Genomic DNA, 15,920 nt, shown 5'->3' with positions numbered 1-15,920 from the left:
GAGCGGGAAAGAGTAAAAAGAGGCAGAATGTGTAGTGATGGGGAAAGCAGGGAGTGAGGGAGAAGGGGAAAGGACGGGTAAGGGGGCAAAATACTGAACTAATTTTGAGTACGCCCCAGTAAGATTTGAACCTATGACCGTGGGTTTACGAGACCAGTGCTCTAACCCCTGAAATATGGAGCCACCTGTTGTGGGAAAAACAGGGGAAGGAACAGGAAAGAGAGGGGAAGGGAAAAGAGTGAGTGGAAGGAGTGAGAGAGAGGGGGAAGTGGAGAGAGAGAGGGTAAGGGGAGATTGAGAGGGGGGAATGGGCCAGAGGGGGAGGGGGGACAGTCTGATGGGAAAGGGGAGAGCGAGAGCGAGGGAAGAAGATAAAGGGAGGAGGGAGAGGGCGAGAAGAGTGGAGACAGGGGAAAGGAGAGAGAGTGGGGGAGAAAATGAAAAGAGAGAGGGGAAAGAGTGAGCGACAGTGGAAGGGGAGAAAGAGAGGGAAAGGGAGAGAGAGAGGGGGGGAAGGGGAGGGAGAGAGGGAAGGGGAGAGAAATGGGGAAGGGGTAGGGAGAGAGAGGGGGGAGGGGAGAGAGATGGGGGAAGGGGAGACAGCGGGGTAGGAGTGAGGTAGCGAGGGAAGGGGAGAGGGAGAAAGGGGAAGGTGCGAGAGCGACGGGGGAAGGGGAGACAGCGGGGTAGGAGTGAGGTAGCGAGGGAAGGGGAGAGGGAGAAAGGGGAAGATTCGAGAGCGACGGGGAAGGGGAGAGAGAGGGAAGGGGAGAGAGAGAAGGGGAGAAGAGAGTGAGGGATGGGGGAAGAGGAGCGAGAGGGGAAGGGGAGAGAGAGGGGGAAAGGGAGAGAGAGGAGAGAGATGGGGGGAAGGGGAGAGGGAGAAGGGGGAAGGTGCAAGAGCGATGGGGGAAGGGGAGAGAGAGGGAAGGGGAGAAGAGAGTGAGGGATGGGGGAAGAGGAGCGAGAGGGGAAGGGGAGAGAGGGGGAAGGGGAGAGAGAGAAGGGGAGAAGAGAGTGAGGGATGGGGGAAGAGGAGCGAGAGGGGAAGGGGAGAGAGGGGTAAGTGGAGAGAGAGAAGGGGAGAAGAGAGTGAGGGATGGGGGAAGAGGAGCGAGAGGGGAAGGGGAGAGAGAGGAACAATTGGGTGGAGGAGAGAAAGGGAATGGGTGAGAGAGAGTGGGGAAGGGGAGAGAGTGGGGAAGGGGAGAGAGGGGAATGAGTGATAAAGAGAAACGGGGAAAGCGAGAGAGCGTAAAAAGAGGCAGAATGTGAAAAGCAGGAAGAGAGGGAGAAGGAGAGCTTTCTTTCAGGGTCGGTCTCAGAGCTGTGTTATATTTATAACTTTTGTGAACTCACAGTGAATTTAAATACTGAGTTAATTTTGAGTAGGTCCCAGTGAGACTTGAACTCCCGACCACTAGTTTACTAAACCAGTGCTCTAACCCCTGAGCTATGGAGCTAGCTGCTGTGGAAAATACAGTGGAAGGAGCAGGAAAGAGAGAGGAAGGGGAAGGGGAGATTGAGAGGGGGGAATGGTGCAGAGGGGGAGGGTGAGAGTCTGATGGGAAAGGAGAGAGCAAGAGCGAGGGAAGGAGAGAAAGGGAGGAGGGAGGGGGCGAGAAGAGTGGAGACAGGGGAGGGGAGAGAGAGAGTGGGGGAGAAAATGAAAAGGGAGAGAGGAAGGACTGAGCGACAGTGGAAGGGGAGAAGGGAAGACATGGAGGAAGAGAGAGAGTGGATGTTGTTGTCTGGTCATTCTTGGAGCTGTTTAATATTTATAATTAAAGCTCTTGTTAATTGATGGTGAATTTTGAATAGGCCCCAATAAGATTTGAACATACAACCAATGGTTTATAAGTCTAGTGCTCTAACCCCTGAGCTACTAAACCGCATACCCAAATGATAACAGGGAAAGGAGTAGGAAAGAGAGGTGAAGGGAAAAGAGAGAGTGGAAGGAGTGAGAGAGAGAGGAAGGGGAAAGAGAGACAGTGGGATGGGGAGAGAAAGGGGGAGGGGAGAGAGAGAAGGGGAGCGAGGGTGGAGAGAGTGGGTAGGGAAGAGAGGGGTTAGGGGAGAGAGTGGGTGAAGGCGTGAGAGAGCGGGGAATGGGAGACAGCGGTGAATTGGAGAGAGGGGAAAAGGGAGAGAGAGGGGGAAGTGGAGAGAGGGGGAAGGGGAGAGAGGAGGAAGGGAAGAGAGAATGGGGTAAGAGGAGAGAGAGGCGGGGAGAGTGGGGACAGAGTGGGTATGGGAGAGAGTGGGGAGGGTGGGAGAAAGAGTTAGAGGGGGAATGGGCTAGAGGTAAAGGGGGAGACTCTGTTGGGAAAGGGGAGAGTAGACCGAGGGAAGGAGAGAAAGGGAGGAGGGAGGGGGCCGAGAAGAGTGGAGACAGGGGAGGGGAGAGAGAGAGTGTGGGAGAAAATGAAAAGGGAGAGGGGAAGGAGTGAGCGACAGTGGAAGGGGAGAGAGAGGGGTAAGGGGAGAGAGCGAGGGGGAAGGGGAGAGCGGGGGAAGGGGAGGGAGAGGGGGGAAGAGGAGAGAGCATGGGGGAAGAGGAGAGAGAGGGGGAAGGGGAGAGCAAGGGGGAAGGGGAGAGAGAGGGGGCAGGGGAGAGAGGGGGGAAGGGGAGAGAGAGGGGGAAGGGGAGAGAGAGGAGAGAGGGGGAAGGATAGAGAGAGGGGGGAAGGGGATTGAGAGGGGGGAGGTGAGAGAGGGGGGGAAGGAGAGAGAGAGGAGAGAGGGGGAAGGGGAGAGAGAGGAGGGAAGGGGATTGAGAGGGGGCAGAGAGTGGATAGGGGGGGAAAAGGGGAGAGAGTGGGAATGGGCCAGAGGGGGAGGGGGAGTCTGATGGGAAAGGGGAGATCGGGAGGGAGGGAGATGAAGGGAGGAGGGAGGGGGGGCGAGAAGAGTGTAGACAGGGGAGGGGAGGGCGAGAGTGGGGGAGAAAATTAAATGGGAGAGGGGAAGGAGTGAGCGACAGTGGAAGGGGAGAGAGGGGCGGGGGGAAGGGGAGGGGAAGGGGAGAGAGGGGGAAAGGGGAGAAATTCCGAGGGAAGGGGAGAGGGTGAAGGGTGAAGGGGAGCTAAGGGGGAAGGGGAGAGAGACAGGGGGAAGGGGAGAGAGGGGGGAAGGAAGAGAGTGGGGGGAGGAGAGAGAGAGAGGGGAGAAAATGGGTAGAGGAGAGAGAGGGAACAGGAAATAGAGGAAGATGTGTGAGAGAGGGGGAAGGGGAAAGAGTGGGGAATGAGGGAGAGTGTGGAATCCCTTGGGAGCACCTGTACTTAAGGAGGCCTCACAGGCTGGAGAGGCACTCTGGAGACCTGTAATAAAAGACTAAGGTCACACTTTGCTTTGAGCCCGCAGTATCTGGTCAGACTCTTTATTCATACACAACAACTGGCGACGAGATACTGATGACGAACCCAACGATGCAGAGAACAGTGGGCATCCTGGAGAAATTTTCGGAGGGAGATGATTGGGAAACCTTCGTGGAGCGACTCGACCAATACTTCGTGGCCAACGAGATGGAAGGAGAAACGAACGCTGCCAAAGGAAGGGCGATTCTCCTCACCGTTTGCAGGGCACCAACGTATGGCCTCATGAAAAACCTGCTTGCTCCAGTGAAACCCACAGAGAAATCGTACGATGAGTTGTGCACACTGGTCCGGGAGCATCGGAACCCGAAGGAAAGTGTTCTGATGGCGAGGTACCGGTTCTACACGTACAAGAGGTCTGAAGGCCAGGAAGTGGCAAGTTATGTCACCGAGCTAAGGGGCCTTGCAGGACATTGCAAATTTTGAAGGACATTTGGAGCACATGCTCAAGGACTTCTTTGTACTTGGCATTGGCCACGAAACTGTACTTCGCAAACTTTTGACTGTAGAGACCCCAACCTTGAGTAAGGCCATAGCGATAGCCCAGGCGTTTATTGCCACCAGTGACAATACTAAGCAAATCTCTCAGCACACAAGTGCTGCTACAAGTACTGTGAACAAAGTGATGTTGTTTTATAAACCTTTTATGATGGGGGGAGAGAGAGGGGGGAGGTGGGGAGGGGGGCAAGGAGAGGAAAAAGAGGGGAAAGGGAGAGAGAGTGAGAGGGAGAAGGGGGGAGTCTGAAAGGAAAGGGAAAAGTGAAAAGCCAGAGATGCATATTTCAATACTAAACTAATTTTGAGTAAGCACCAGTGATATTTGAACTCACAACCTCTGGTTTACAAGACCAGAGGTCTAACCCCTTAGCTATGGAACCACCTACTTTAATGGTGAAAGTGGAAGGAACAGGAAAGAGAGGGGAAGGGAGACAAGGCAGAAGTGAGAGAGGAAGGGGAGAGCGAGAGTGGAAGGAGTGAGAGAGAGTGGAATGGAAGAGAGAGGGAGAGGAACGGGAGAGAGTGGTGAAGAAGTGAGAGAGAGAGGGAAGGGTAGATTAGGAGAAAGAGAGAGGGGCAGGGGAGAGAGAGAGGGACGGGGAAAGAGAGGTGAAGGGAAGACAGGGGGAAGGAGTGAAAAAGAGTGAAGAAGAGGCGGGAACAGAACGGGAGTGAGACAGGAGGAGAGGAGAGAAGTGAAGGGGAAGGGAAGAGAGGGAAAGGAGTGAGAGAGGGGGAAGGGAGACAGGGAGGGGAAGGGGAGATGGGGAGAATGTAGAATGTAGAAGGGGGGGGAGAGAAGGGAAGGAGTAGGAAAGAGGGAAGGGGGAAAGAGAGGGAGGGGAAGGGGAGAGAGATGGGGAACGGAAAGAGAGGGGAAGGGGAGAGAGAGGGAGAAGGGAATAATCTGAAAGGAAAGGGAAAGGAGAGAGAGAGGAGGGAGGGAATAGAGAGTGAGAGAGAGGAGGGGAAGGGGAGAGAAAGGGAGGAAGGGGAAAGAGATGTTCAGGGTAGAGAGGGGGAAGGAGTGAGAGAGAGAGAGGGGGAGGGCGGAGAGGGGGAGAACCTGAAAGAAAAGGGAAAAGAGTGGGAGGAATGAGAGACAGGTACTTAAATACTAAATTAGGCCCCAGTGAGATTTAAACCCACAACCCCTAGTTTATTAGACCAGTGCTCTAACCCCTGAGCTATGGAGTCACCTGCGCTGGGAAAGACAGGGGAAGGAGCAGGAAAGAGAGTGGAAGGGAAAATAGAGAGTGGAAGGAGTGAGAGAGAGGGGGAGGAGAAAGAGAGGGAGGGAGAAGGGGAGAGAGAGGGAGGAAGAGGAGAGAGGGAGAAGGGGAGAGAGGGGGAATGGGCCAGAGGGGGAGGGGGAGAGTCTGATGGGAAAGGGGAGAGCGAGAGCGAGGGAAGGAGAGAAAGGGAGGTGGGAGGGGGCGAGAAGAGTGGAGACAGGGGAGGGGAGGGAGAGAGTGGGGGAGAAAATGAAAAGGGAGAGGGGAAGGAGTGAGTGACAGTGGAAGGGGAGAGAGAGAGAGGGGGAAGGGAAGAGAGAGGGGGAAGGGGAGAGAGAGGGGGTAGGGAAGAGGGGAGAGGGGGAAAGGGGAGAGATACCGAGGGAAGGGAAGAGGGTGGAGGGTGAATGGGGGAAGGGGAGAGGAGGGAGAGTGAGCGAAGGAGAGAGAGAGGGAGGAAGGGAGAGAGAGGGGGAAGGGGAGAGAGAAAGGGGGAGGAGAGAGAGAGAGAGAGAGAGAGGAGGAAATGGACAAAGGAGAGAGAGGGAATGTTTGAGAGAGAGGAAGATGTGAGAGGGAGGGGGAAGGGGAAGGGAAAAGAGACAGAACGTGTCGTGATGGGGAAAGTTGGAGAAGAGAAAAGGACGGGAAAGGAGAACCTTTTGTTCCAGGGTCAGTCTCAGAGCTGTTTAATATTTATAATTAAAGCCCTTGTTAATTGACGATGAACTAAAACACTGAACTAATTTTGAGTAGGCCCCAGTGAGATTTGAACTCGCGACCCCTGGTTTACGAGACCAGTGCTCTAACCCCTGAGCTATGGAGCCACCTGTTCGGGTGCAACCAGGGGATGGAGCAGGAAAGAGAGGGGCAGGGAAAAGAGAGAGTGGAAGGAGTGAGAGAGGGGGCGGAAGGGGAAAGAGGGAGACGGGGGTGTAAGGGGAGAGAGAGGGAGAAGGGGAGAGAGGGGGGAATGGGCCAGAGTGGGAGGGGGAGTCTGATGGGAAAGGGGAGAGTGAGAGCGAGGGAAGGAGATAAAGGGAGGAGGGAGGGGGGGCAAGAAGAGTGGAGACAGGGGAGGGGAGGGAGAGAGTGGGGAAGGGGAGGGAGAGAGTGGGGGAGAAAATTAAACGGGAGAGGGGATGGAGTGAGCGACAGTAGAAGGGGAAAGAGGGGGAAGGGGAAAGAGGGGGAAAGGGAAAGAGGGGGAAGGGGAGAGAGGGGGGAAGGGGAGAGAGTGGGGAAGGAGAGAGAGAGGGGAGAAAATGGGTCGAGGAGAGAGAGGGAACAGTATATAGAGGAAGATGTGGGAGAGAGTGGGGAATGAGGGAGAGAGAGGGGAAGGGGAGAGAGTGGGGAAGGGGAGAGAGTGGGGAATGAGGGAGAGAGTGGGGAAGGGGAGAGAGTGGGGAATGAGGGAGAGAGAGGGGAAGGGGAGATCGTGGAATGAGTGAGAAAAGTAGCGGGGAAAACGAGAGAGCGGGAACGAGTAAAAAGAGGCAGAATGTGTAGTGATGGGGAAAGTAGGGAGAGAGGAAAAGGGCGGGTCAGGAAACGATAGGGGAGAGAGACAAGAACAGGAAAGCCTTTTGATCTCGGGTCAGTCTCGGAGCTGTTTAATATTTGTAATTAAAGCCCTTGTTAATTGACATAAATTTAAATACTGAGCTAATTTTGTGAATGCCCCAGTGAGATTTGAACCCTCGACCCCTGGTTTACAAAACCAGTGCTGGAATCCCTGAGCTATGGAGCCACCTGCTCTGGGAAAGACAGGGGAAGGAGCAGGAAAGAGAGGGGAAGGGAAAAGAGAGAGTGGAAGGGGAGAGAGAGCGGGGATAGCGGGGAAAGTGGGTAGAGAGGGAGAAGGGAAAGTGGGTAGAGAGGGAGAAGGGGAGAGTGGGGGGAATGGGCCAGAGGGGGAGGGGGAGAGCCTGATGGGAAAGGGGAGAGCGAGAGCGAGGGAAGGAGAGAAAGGGAGGTGCGAGGGGGGCAAGACGAGGGGAGGAAAGGGAGAGAATGGGGGAGAAAATTAAAAGTTATAGGAGAAGGCGTGTGCGTCAGTGGAAAAGGAGAGAGAGAGAGACGGAAAAGGGGAGAGAGAGAGATAGAAGGAGCGAGGAAGGGGAAGGGGTGAGAGAGAGGGAAGGAGAGAGATACCGAGGGAAGGGGAGAGAGACAGGGTGAGGGGAGAGAGTGTGAGCGAAGGGAAAAGAGACAGGAGGAAGGGGAGAGAGAGTGAGGGAAACATAGAAACATAGAAACAAGAAACATAGAAAATAGGTGCAGGAGTAGGCCATTCGGCCCTTCTAGCCTGCACCACCATTCAATGAGTTCATGGCTGAACATCCAACCTCAGTATCCCATTCCTGCTTTCTCACCATACCCCTTGATCCCCCTAGTAGTAAGGACTACATCTAACTCCTTTTTGAATATATTTAGTGAATTGGCCTCAACAACTTTCTGTGGTAGAGAATTCCACAGGTTCACCACTCTCTGGGTGAAGAAGTTTCTCCTCATCTCGGTCCTAAATGGCCTACCCCTTATCCTTCGACTGTGACCCCTGGTTCTGGACTTCCCCAACATTGGGAACATTCTTCCTGCATCTAACCTGTCTAAACCCGTCAGAATTTTAAACATTTCTATGAGGTCCCCTCTCATTCTTCTGAACTCCAGTGAATACAAGCCCAGTTGATCCAGTCTTTCTTGATAGGTCAGTCCTGCCATCCCGGGAATCAGTCTGGTGAACCTTCGCTGCACTCCCTCAATAGCAAGAATGTCCTTCTTCAGATTTGGAGACCAAAACTGTACACAATACTCCAGGGGAGAGAGACAGGGGGAAGGGGTGAGATAGGGGAAGGAGAGAGAGAGGGGGAAGGGGAGAGAGAGGGGGGAAGGAGAGAGAGAGAGAAGAGGATGGGTAGAGGAGAGAGAGGGAACAGGTGAGACAGAGGAAGATGTGTGAGCGAGGGGGAAGGGGAAAGAGTGGGAGGGGAACGGGAGAGTGAGGAAGGAGAGAGAGTGGGGAGGGGGAGAGAGTGGGAGGGGTGAGAGAGGGGTAGGGAAGAGAGTGGGGAAGTGGAGAGAGTGGGGAAGGGGAGAGAGGGGAAGGGGAGAGAGTGGGGAAGGGGAGAGAGAGGGGAAGGGGAGAGAGAGAGGAAGGGGAGAGAGTGGGTAAGGGGAGAGAGTGGGGAAGGGGAGAGAGAGGGGAAGGGGAGAGAGTGGGGAAGGGGAGAGAGTGGGGAAGGGGAGGGAGAGAGGAAGGGGAGAGAGTGGGGAAGGGGAGAGAGTGGGGAAGGGGAGAGAGAGAGGAAGAGGAGAGAGTGGGGAAGGGGAGTGAGAGGGGAAGGGGAGAGAGTGGGGAAGGAGAGAGAGAGGGGAAGGGGAGAGAGAGGGGTGGGGGAGAGAGTGGGGAAGGGGAGAGAGTGGGGTGGGGGAGAGAGTGGAAGGGGAACGGGAGAGATTGGGGAAGGGGAGAGAGTGGGGAATGAGTGAGAAAAGTAGCCAGGAAAATGAAAGAGCGGGAACGAGTAAAAAGAGGCAGAATATGTAGTGATGGGGAAAGCAGGGAGAGAGGGAAAGGGACAAGAACAAGGAAACCTTTTGTTCCAGGGTCAGTCTCGGAGCTGTTTAATATTTATAATTAAAGCCCTTGTTAATTGAAATACTGAGTTAATTTTGAGTAGGCCTCTGTTTATTAGACCTGTGCTCTCACCCCTGAGCTATGGAGCCACCTGCTCTGGGAAAGACAGGGGAAGGAGCAGGAAAGAGAGGGGAAGGGAAAAGAGAGAGTGGCAGGAGTGAGAGAGAGGAAAGGGGAGAGATTGGTGGAAGTGGAGAGAGAGAGGAAGAGAGGGAGGTGGAGAAAGAAAGGGAGGGGATGGAGAGAGAGAGAGTGTGGAGGGTGGGGAGAGAGAGGGGAAGGAGTGGGAGGAAGAGAGAGGGGAAAGGAGTGAGAGAGAGAGGGGGAGGACAGAGAGGGGAAGGGGAGAGAGAAGGGGAGAACCTGAAAGGAAAGGGAAAAGAGAGAGAGAGACAGGAGGGAGGGAAAAGGATGGCGAGAGTGGGAGGGATGAGAGACGGGTATTGAAATAATAAATTAGGTCCCAGTGAGAATGAACTCATGACCCCTGGTTTACTAGACCAGTGCTCCAACCCCTGAGCTATGGTACAGACAGGGGAAGGAGCAGGAAAGAGAGGGGAAGGGAAAAGAGAGAGTGGAAGGAGTGAGAGAGAGGGGAAGGAGTGAGAGAGAAGAGAGGAAAAGAGAGGGGGAAGGTGCGAGCGGGAAGGCCGGAGTGAGAGGGGAAGGGGAAAAGAGAGGGGAAGGGGGGAGAGGGGAATGAGTGAGAGACAGGGAAAGCGAGAAAGGGAGAGAGGGCTAAAAAGATGTAGAATGGGGAAAGGTGGAGAGAGATTTGGATGGAGAGAAAGTGTAACAGAGATGAGAAGAGGAGAGGGAGGAGGCCTGTTGCTCCAGAGTCGGTCTCGGAGCTGTTTAATATTTATAATTAAAGCTCTTGTTAATTGACGGTGAATTTTAATATTGAGTTAATTTTGAGGAGGCCCCAGTGAGATTTGAACTCACAATCCCTGGTTTACAAAACCAGTGCTCTCACCCCTGAGATATGGAACCACCTGTTTTAAAAAAGACAGGGGAATGAGCATGAAAGAGAGGGGAAGGGAAAAGAGAGAGTGGAAGGAGTGAGAGAGAGGGGGATTGGGAGAGAGAGGGAGGGGAAGGGAGACAGCGGGGAAGAGAGGGAGGTGGGGAAAGAGAGGGAGGGGATGGAGAGAGAGAGAATGTGGAAGGGTGGGGAGAGAGAGGGGAAGGAGTGGGAGAGAGGGGGAGGGGAGAGATTGGGTGTGGAGAGAGAGGAGAAGGAGTGAGAGAGAGGGGAGGAAGGGGAGACAGGAGGAAGAGAGTGAGGTGGGGAAAGAGAGGGAGGGGATGGAGAGTGAGAGTGTGTGTGGAAGGGTGGTGATAGAGAAGGGAAGGAGTGGGAGAGAAGGGAGGAAGGGGAGACTGGGAGAAAGAGAGAGGGGAAGGGGAGAGAGAGGTTCAGGGGAGAGAGACGGAAGGAGTGAGAGAGAGGGGATGGGGAGAGAGAGGGGGAAAACCTGAAAGGAAAGGGAAAAGAGAAAGACAGGAGGGAGGGAAAAGGGGAAAGGGAGAGAGGAGGAAATGGGAGCGAGAGGCAGAGGGAAAGGGGAGCGAGAGGCAGGGGAAGGGGAGAGAGTGGGGAAGGGAAGAGAGAGGGGCGGGAGGGGAATGAGGGGAAGACGGGGAGAGTGAGAGAGGGAAGGGGAGAGAGAGGGAGCCGGGTAGAGAGAGGGGAAGGGGAGTGTGAGGGGAAGGGAGAGAGAGGGGCAAGAATAGAGAGTGTGGGAAGAGAGGGGGAATTAGAAAGAGGGTGTGGTGAGGGAGGAGGATGGGGGAGAGGGGAATGAGTGAGAGACGGGGAAAGCGAGAAAGTGGGAAAGGGAGAGAGGGGTAAAAAGATGTAGAACGGGTCGTGAGGGGGAAGGGAGAGAGAGGTTTGGAAGGGGAGAGAGAGTGCAAGAGAGACGAGAAGAGGAGAGGGGGAAGGGTGTGAGGGGAGCCTGTTGTTCCAGGGTCAGTCTCAGAGCTGTTTAATATTTATAATTAAAGCCCTGGTTCATTGACGGTGAATTTAAATACTGAGCTAATTTTGAGTAGGCCCCAGTGAGATTTGAACCCACAATCCCTGGAGACAGGGAGAAAGAGAGAGGGGAAGGGGATAGAGCGAGGCGGGGAGTTGAAAGAGAGTGGCGAAGGAGTGGGAGAGAGAGGAATGGGGAGAGGAGGAGCAGAAGGGGAATGGGCTGGAGGTGAGAGTCTGATGGGAATGGGGAGAGAGAGGGAGGGGAAGGAGAGGAGGGAGGGGGTGAGAAGAGTGGAGAGAGGGGAAGGAGTGAGCGACAGTGGACGGAGAGAGAGGGGGGAAGGGGAGAGAGAGAGAGGGGAATAAGAGAGAGAGAGGGGCAGGGGAGAGAGAGGGGAAGCCGAGAGAGTGGGGAGAGAGAGAGGGGGAAGAGGAGAGAGAGGGAGGGGAAGGGGGAAGGAGAACAGGACAATCCTCTGTTCCAGAGTCGGTCTCAGAACTGTTTAATATTTATAATTAAAGTCTTTGTTAATTGATAGTGAATTTAAATACTGAACTAATTTTGAGTAGGCTCCAGTGAGATTTGAACTCACGACCCCTGGTTTACTAGACCACTGCTCTTACCCCTGAGCTGTGGAGCCACCTATTTTGGGAAAAACATGGGAAGGAGCAGGAAAGAGAGGGGAAGGGAAAAGAGAGAGTGGAAGGAGTGAGAGAGAGGGGAAGAAGTGAGAGAGAGGAGAGAGGAAAAGAGAGGGGGAAGGTGCGAGCGGGAAGGCCGGAGTGAGAGGGGAAGGGGAAAAGAGAGGGGAAGGGGGGAGAGGGGAATGAGTGAGAGACAGGGAAAGCGAGAAAGGGAGAGAGGGCTAAAAAGATGTAGAATGGGAAAAGGCAGAGAGAGATTTGGATGGAGAGAAAGTGTAACAGAGATGAGAAGTCTGTTGTCCCAGGGTCGGTCTCGGAGCTGTTTAATATTTATAATTTAAATACTGAGCTAATTTTGAGTAGACCCCAGTGATATTTGGATCTACGACCTTGGGTTTACTAGACCAGTGCTCTAACCCCTGAGCTATGGAGTCACCTGCCCTGGGAAATACAGGGGAAGGAGTGGGAAAGAGAGGGGAAGGGAAAAGAGAGAGTGGAAGGAGTGAGAGAGGGGAAGGGGAGATGGAGAGGCGAAGGGGAGAGAGAGTGTCGGGGAGGGGAAAGATAGGGAGGGAGGAGGAGAGAGTGGTGAAGGAGTGAGAGAGCGGCGAAGGAGTGAGAGAGCGGTGAATGGGAGAGAGGGGGAAGGGAGAGAGGGGTAGGAGTGAGAGAGAGTATAACGAGTGTTTAAGAGCGGGAAGGGGAGTGGGTGGAAGGGGAGAGAGGAGGAAGGGGAGAGAGTGGGGGAGGGGAGAGCGTGGGGAGGGAGAAAGGGAGAGAGTGGGGAATGGGCCAGATGGGGGAAGGAGAGAGTCTGATGGGAATGGGGAGAGCGAGGGCGAGGGAAGGAGAGAAAGGGAGGAGGGAGGATGTGAAAAAAGTGGAGACAGGGGAGGAAAGAGAGAGAGTGGCGGAGAAAATGAAAAGGGAGAGGGAAAGTTGTGACCAACAGTGGACGGAGAGAGGGGGTAAGGGGAGAGAGAGGGGGGAGGGGAGAGAGAGGGGGGAGGGGAGAGAGAGGGGAAGTGGAGAGAGAGAGGGAAGCAGAGAGAGAGGGTAGGGGAAGGGGAAGGTGGGGCAAAGAGGAGAGAGAGGGGGAAGGGGAGAGAGAAGGCGAAGGGGAGAGAGAGGGGGAAGCGGAGAGAGGGAGAGGGAAGGGGAGAGATAGCGAGGAAAGGGGAGAGGAAGAAGGGGGGAAGGGGATTGAGAGATGGGGAAGGGGAGAGAGAGGGGGGAAGGGGAGAGAGATGGGGAAGGGGAGTGAGAAGGGGGAAAGGGAGAGAGACGGGGCCAGGGCAAAGAGAGGGGGGAAGGGGAGACAGGGGGAAGGTGAAAGAGAGGGGGTGAAGAAGAGGGAGAGGGAGGAGGAAATGGGTAGAGAAGAGAGAGGGAACGGATGAGAGAGAGGAAGATGTGAGAGAGACAGGGAGAACGGGAAAGAGAGAGGGGATGAGGAGAGAGAGGGGGAAGGAGAGAGAGACCGGAGGAAGGGGAGAGAGACAGGAGGAAGGGGAAAGAGAGGGAGGGGAAGGAGAGAGAGAGGGAGGAGGAAATGGGTAGAGAAGAGAGAGGGAACGGATGAGAGAGAGGAAGATGTGATAGAGAGGGGGAAGGGGAAAAAGAGGGAGGGGAACGGGAGAGAGTGGGGAAGGGGACAAAAAGCAGAAAGGGAGAGGGGAATGAGTGATAAAGAGAAACGGGGAAAGCGAGAGAGCGGGAAAGAGTTAAAAGAGGCAGAATGTGTAGTGATGGGTAAAGCAGGGAGTGAGGGAGAAGGGGAAAGGACGGGTAAGGGGGAAAAAGCAGAACAGGCGAGTCTTCTGTTCCAGGGTCAGTCTCAGAGCTCTTTAATATTTATAATTAAATCCCTTGTTAATTGATGGTGAATTTAAATACTGAACTAATTTTGAGCAGGCCCCAGTGAAATTTGAACTCACGACCCCTGGTTTACGAGACCAGTGCTCTAACCCCTGAGCTATGAAGCCACATGTTTTGGGAAAAACAGGGGAAGGAACAGGAAAGAGAGGGGAAGGGAAAAGAGTGAGTGGAAGGAGTGAGAGAGAGGGGGAACGGGAGAGAGAGAGGGGAAGTGGAGATTGAGAGGAGGGAATGGGCCAGAGGGGGAGGGGGGACAGTCTGATGGGAAAGGGGAGAGCAAGAGCGAGGGAAGAAGATAAAGGGAGGAGGGAGGGGGCGAGAAGAGTGGAGACAGGAGAAGAGAGAAAAAGTGGGGGAGAAAATGAAAAGGGAGAGGGGAAGGAGTGAGCGACAGTGGAAGGGGAGAAAGAGAGGGAAAGGGAGAGAGGAGGGGAAGGGGAGGGAGAGAGGGAAGGGGAGAGAAATGATGAAGGAGAAGGGGAGAGAGAGGGGGTGAGGGGAGAGAGATGGGGGGAAGGGGAGACAGTGGGGAAGGAGAGAGATAGCGAGGGAAGGGGAGAGTGAGAAGGGGGAAGGTGCGAGAGCGACGAGGGAAGAAGAGAGAGAGAGGGAAGGGAAGAAAATGAAAAGGGAGAGAGGAAGGAGTGAGCGAAAGTGGAAGGGGAGAGGGAGGGGGAAAGGGAGTGAGAGAGGGGGGGAAGGGGAGGGAGAGAGGGAAGGGGAGCGAAATGGGGAAGGGGAAGGGGAGAGAGAGGTGGGGAGAGAGATGGGGGGAAGTGGAGACAGCGGGGAAGGCGAGAGATAACGAGGGAAGGGGAGACGGAGAAGGGGGAAGGTGCGAGAGCGACGAGGGAAGCAGAGAGAGAGAGGGAAGGGGAGAAGAGAGTGAGGGATGGGGAAGAGGAGCGAGAGGGGAAGGGGAGCGAGGGGGCAGGAGAGAGAGAGGAGGAATTGGGTAGAGGAGAGAAAGGGAATGGGTGAGAGAGAGTGGGGAAGGGGAGAGAGCGGGGGAGGGGAGAGCGTGGGGAGGGAGAAAGGGTGAGAGTGGGGAATGGGCCAGAGGGGGAGGGGGGGGAGTCTGATGGGAATGGAGAGAGCGAGAGCGAGGGAAGGAGAGAAAGGGAGGAGGGAGGGAGTGAGGGAGAGAGACAGGAGAGGAGAGAGAGTGGCGGAGAAAATGAAAAGGGAAGGGGAAGGAGCGACCAACAGTGGACGGAGAGAGGGGGTAAGGGGAGAGAGAGGGGGAAGGGGGAGGGGAGAGAGAGAGGGAAGCAGAGAGAGGGAGGGGGAAGGGGAAGGGTGGAAAAGGGGAGAGAGAGGGGGAAGGGGAGAGAGGGAGGGGGAAGGGGGGAAAGGGGAGAGAGAGGAAAGCAGATAGAGAGAGTGGGGAAGAGGAGAGAGAGGGGAATGAGTGATAAAGAGAAATGGGGAAAATAAGAGAGCGGGTAAGAGTAAAAAGAGGCAGAATGTGTAGTGATGGTTAAAGCAAGGAGAGAGGGAGAAAGGGAAAGTGCGGCTCAGGGGGCAAAATGAGAACAGGAGAGTCTTTTGTTCCAGGGTCGGTCTCAGAGCTGTTTAATATTTATAATTAAAGCTCTGGTTAATTGACAGTGAATTTAAATATTGAGCTAACTTTGAGTAGGCCCCAGTGAAATTTGAACCCACGACCCCTGGTTTACAATACCAGTGCTCTAACCCCTGAGCTATGGAGCCACCTGTGTTAGGAAAGACAGGGGAAGGAGCAGGAAAGAGAGGGGAAGGGAAAAGAGAGAGTGGAAGGAGTGAGAGAGAGGGGGAAGGGGAGAGAGAGGGAAGGGAAGGGAGACAGCGAGGAAGAGAGGGAGGTGGGGAAAGAGAGGGAGGTGAGAGAGAATGTGGAAGGGTGGGGAGAGAGGGGGGAAGGAGTGGGAGAGAGGGGGAGGGGAGAGATTTGGTGCGGAGAGAGATGGGAAGGAGTGAGAGAGAGGGGAGGAAGGGGAGATGGGAAGAATAGAGAGGGGAAAAGGAGAGAGAGGTTAAGAGGAGAGAGGGGGAAGGAGTGAGAGAAAGAGGGGGAGGGCAGAGAGGGGAAGGGGAGAGAGTGAGAGAGAGGGAAGGGGAGACAGCGAGGAAGAGAGTGAGGTGGGGAAAGAGAGGGAGGGGATGGAGAGAGAGAGAATGTGTGGAAGGGTGGGAGAGAGAAGGGTAGGGAAGGAGTGGGAGAGAAGGGAGGAAAGGGAGACTGGGAGAAAGAGAGAGGGGAAGGGGAGAGAGAGGTTCAGGGGGGAGAGAGGCGGAAGGAGTGAGAGAGAGGGGGAGGGGAGAGAGGGGGAAAACCTGAAAGGAAAGGGAAAAGAGAAAGACAGGAGGGAGGGAAAAGGGGAAATGGAGAGAGTGGAAGGAGTGAGTGAGAGGGGGAAAGGGGAGCAAGAGGCAGGGGAAGGGGAGAGAGTGGGGAAGGGAAGAGAGAGGGGAGGGAGGGAGAAGGCGGGGAGAGGGGAATGAGGGGAAGACGGGGAGAGTGAGAGAGGGAAGGGGAGAGAGAGGGAGCTGGTAGAGAAAGGGGAAGGGGAGTGTGAGGGGAAGAGAGAGAGAGGGGGAAGGATAGAGAGTGAGGGAAGAGAGGGGGAATTAGAAAGAGGGTGTGGTGAGGGAGGAGGATGGGGGAGAGGGGAATGAGTGAG

General features: G+C 55.0%; 5 non-coding genes across 5 annotated transcripts; all 5 read right to left on the bottom strand.

Annotated features, from left to right (window-relative positions):
• Window positions 1-5,864: 5,864 nt before the first annotated feature.
• On the bottom strand, window positions 5,865-5,937 carry trnat-cgu (transfer RNA threonine (anticodon CGU)). The gene has a single exon. It is a non-coding gene; the product is annotated as a tRNA-Thr (tRNA).
• Window positions 5,938-9,670: 3,733 nt separating this feature from the next.
• On the bottom strand, window positions 9,671-9,743 carry trnat-ugu (transfer RNA threonine (anticodon UGU)). Its single transcript has one exon. It is a non-coding gene; the product is annotated as a tRNA-Thr (tRNA).
• A 1,559-nt stretch (window positions 9,744-11,302) lies between these two features.
• On the bottom strand, window positions 11,303-11,375 carry trnat-agu (transfer RNA threonine (anticodon AGU)). The gene has a single exon. It is a non-coding gene; the product is annotated as a tRNA-Thr (tRNA).
• A 1,916-nt stretch (window positions 11,376-13,291) lies between these two features.
• trnat-cgu (transfer RNA threonine (anticodon CGU)) lies at window positions 13,292-13,364 on the bottom strand. The gene has a single exon. It is a non-coding gene; the product is annotated as a tRNA-Thr (tRNA).
• A 1,533-nt stretch (window positions 13,365-14,897) lies between these two features.
• trnat-ugu (transfer RNA threonine (anticodon UGU)) lies at window positions 14,898-14,970 on the bottom strand. The gene has a single exon. It is a non-coding gene; the product is annotated as a tRNA-Thr (tRNA).
• Window positions 14,971-15,920: the final 950 nt, after the last annotated feature.

This window comes from Pristiophorus japonicus, unplaced genomic scaffold (assembly GCF_044704955.1).
Source record: "Pristiophorus japonicus isolate sPriJap1 unplaced genomic scaffold, sPriJap1.hap1 HAP1_SCAFFOLD_221, whole genome shotgun sequence".
In the NCBI taxonomy this organism is placed as follows: domain Eukaryota; kingdom Metazoa; phylum Chordata; class Chondrichthyes; family Pristiophoridae; genus Pristiophorus; species Pristiophorus japonicus.
This window is presented reverse-complemented; position numbering and strand designations above follow the sequence as displayed.